General features: G+C 35.5%; 1 pseudogene; it reads right to left on the bottom strand.

The window, feature by feature from the left end:
• Nucleotides 1-2,294: 2,294 nt before the first annotated feature.
• LOC107528678 (NADH dehydrogenase (ubiquinone) complex I, assembly factor 6-like) lies at nucleotides 2,295-3,481 on the bottom strand (annotated as a pseudogene).

Below are 3,481 nucleotides of genomic sequence, written 5' to 3'. Positions count from 1 at the left end.
GGAACAATTCACAAAGAAAAGAGACATCATGAACCATTATCCCCCTAACAACCAAGAAACAAATAGGAATATATAAAGCAAAAATCAGAAGAAATTTAAGGGAAAAGAAAAAATTATAATCATAATGTAAAATATTAACATTTCTCTGGGAATATTTTATCAAGTGCAGAAAATTAGTTAAATATAATAGATTTAGAATCTTACATCCTACACAAATATATTTAAAACTTTGTATCTTACACATTGTTTTTTTGTTTGTTTGTTTGTTTTTCACATTGTTTTTAAATACCCATAGGACGTAGAGAAAAACTGCCAAAAAAATATTTCTAAATTCCAAACTAGTATAACTATTTATTTTATTGAGGTATAATTGATATATAACATTATACTAGTTTCAAGTGTAAAATATAATGCTTTGATACTTGTATACATTGCAAAATGATCACAATAGTCCAGTAACATCTACAACCATATATAACTTAAAAATTATTTTTTCTTGTGATGAGAAGCAAAAAGTTGAATTCTTGTAGGACATGTTCTTTGTCTATAATCCATTAAAACTGGAAAAAAAATATCAATATGGGGATATATTTTAAAAATTCTAAATGATTCTTGGATCAACTATAAAAACAAATTATCCTAGCAATTTATCAGAATAATAATGTATCCTGTTCAAACATTTTGTTACAGGAATGCAAAATTAGATAAACTTTAGGAAATGTGTTAAGGTAGTGTTTACATGAAATAGATTAAAGGAGAAAGCCCATATTCTAGAGGTTAATAAGGAGTTTGATACAGTCATTTTATTTTATTTTTTAATTTTATTTTTTAAAACATATCTTTATTGATTTCAGAGAGAGGAAAGGAAGGGGGAGAGAGAGAGAGAATCAATGATGAAAGAGTCATTGATCAGCTGCCTAGCCCACAACCCAGGAATCGAACCCCAATGTCCTGATCCTAGGTCGATGCTCAACCGCTAAGCCACGCCTGGCCGGGCAATACAGTCATTTTAAATTTAAAATCCTGATAAAACAGAAATAGTATGACACTTCTTTAACAAGAAATTAAATATACATGTAAAACAAAAAACAACAGAGTCGTTCAAGTGGCTTGATAAAAGATAAATACATAGAAAAAATAGTTTATCTATGTTGCAATAAAAAATGAGAAAATGAAATGAAAAAATTTGATTCACAAAAGCAAGTTAGTGTGTATAAAGCACCTACCACAATTCCTAGTAGATAAGAGGTTGTATAAATAAGCTGTAATAATACTGATTTTATAGATTTCTAGAGGTGAAATTACTGAGACAAAAGATACATTTTTAAGATTGTTGATTTATATATCCAAGTTTTTTTTTTAAATCCTCACCCCAGGATATTTTTTCCAGTGTTTTTCAGAGAGAGTGGAAGTGAGGAAGAGAGAGAGAAACATTGATGTGAGAGAGACACATCGATTGGTTGCCTCCTGCACACACCCCAGCCAGGGAAGGGATTGAATCTGCAACCAAGGTACATGCCCTTGACCAGAATCGATGCTCTTCAGTTCATGGGCCAGCACTCTAAGCACTGAGCCAAACCAGCTAGGGCTCTTAACTTTTTATTAAAGTATAATATATATCTAGATCTCTGGTAATCAGCGCCCAGATCAAGAAATAAACACTTCCAGGACTCTAAAAGCCCTCTTGTATGTCCCCTCCTAATCCCTAGTCATCTTCTTCCCAGGGGTATTTCTCACGTCTGCCAACACTGATTAGTTTTTCCTGTTTAGTACCTCATATGAGTGGAATCATGCATCTGTGCTCTCTTGCGCCTGGCTTCTTTTGCTCAGCTTTATGTTTATAAGATTCATCCTTATTGTTTGTGTGCTTGTGGATTATTCATATTGCTGTATAATATTAATTGTATAAATGTACCACAATTTTCCATTCTTCTGTTGATGGGCAATTGGATAGTTTCCAATTTGGGGCTATTCTGAAAAGTGCTGCTGTGATATGTCTTTTGGTGGACACATGGAAACTTTTCTGTTTACTCATTTTTCTACTAGGTTGTCTCTCTTTCCTATTAATTCATAAGAGTTCGTTATATATACTTGCTACAGTCCTTTGTTAGATATACATATTGCAAATATCTTACCCCACTCTGTGGATTGCCTTTTTATTCTCAGTGGTTTCTTCTGGTGAACAGAAGTCTTGCTTTTAAAAAAATCTTGTCCTACTTCAAGGTCACAAAGATGCTACTCTACATTTTTTTCTCTAACCCAATTGCTTTTATTTTCAGTGCTATGAAATTACTTTAATATATTTTTCTTCATGATTAAATATACAAAGATAATGGAAATAATGTATTCTTCTGTTGTAGAGATGGGTGGAAAATACCAAAATCCACTTGGTAAATCTTTTTAAAATAGTCCTCCAGAGCAACATGAAGAGAAACAGGAAATGCTTTCACAAGAATACTTTTGTGGAAGGACCTAGCATGCTTTAAGTGCAAGTGTGCCTTAGGTCTCTCATTTTTAAGATGTTTTATTGATTTTTTTTTTTTTTTTTAGAGAGAGAGGATGGGAGAGGAAGAGAGAGAGAGAAACATCAATCAGCTGCCTCCTGCATGCCCCTGACTGAGCATGTGCCCTCACTGGGAATCGAACCAGAGACCTTTTGGTGAGTGGGATGTCACTCAACCAACTGAGCCACACCAGCCAGGGCTCACAACTTTTTATATATATATAAATATGTCTTTATTGATTTCAGAGAGAGAAAGGAGGGGAAGAGAGAGAAACATCAATGATGAGTCATTGACTGACTGCCTCCTGCATGCCCTCTGCTGGGTATTAAGCCCACAACCTGGGCCTGGGCCTGGGCCCTGACCAGGGATCGAACAGCGATCTCCTGGATCATAGGTTGATGCTCAACCTCTGTCCCATGCTGGCCAGGCAGGGCTTGCATTTTAATCTTGGTTCATCTGTAGAAAATCTTTTATGAAACACCTTGTGTTGTATTTGTCAAACATACAAATATCCAAGGAATATTTGTGATAGGGCATTGCTCTCAAACATGTGACAACGCCTCGTGCTTTTCCAGTGTGACTTGTGGCATCATCTGCATGAAGATACTTTACACCCAATATTTCTAGTGTTAAATAAAGAGAAAGTTCTGTGTATTTTCAGCATAATTTTCCAGTTCATGGATATTATCACATGCTTTGTCATCCAAATTTTTTTCTCCGTCATCAATGATTTTCATAAGCCATCTTTTAGTCAGATTATTCTTTAACAGCAGCTTCCTGTCCACTTCTTCTCAGTCCCCAGCATGGGGCACTTGGCTTTCCATCCTCCCTGGGGCTCTGTAAAGTCAATCTGGGGCCCAGGAATAGGCCAGCATCTGCTGGCATGCAGGCCTTCCATAGTTCAGTGGCCACAGGTTGATGCGATGTACTGCTACAGTATATATTGCCCACACTTTTTTCCAAAACTGCAATCACAT

This window comes from Miniopterus natalensis, chromosome 1 (assembly GCF_054644295.1).
Source record: "Miniopterus natalensis isolate mMinNat1 chromosome 1, mMinNat1.hap1, whole genome shotgun sequence".
In the NCBI taxonomy this organism is placed as follows: domain Eukaryota; kingdom Metazoa; phylum Chordata; class Mammalia; order Chiroptera; family Miniopteridae; genus Miniopterus; species Miniopterus natalensis.
The sequence above is the reverse complement of the archived record's forward strand: the minus strand, read 5'-3'. Positions and strand labels throughout refer to the sequence as shown.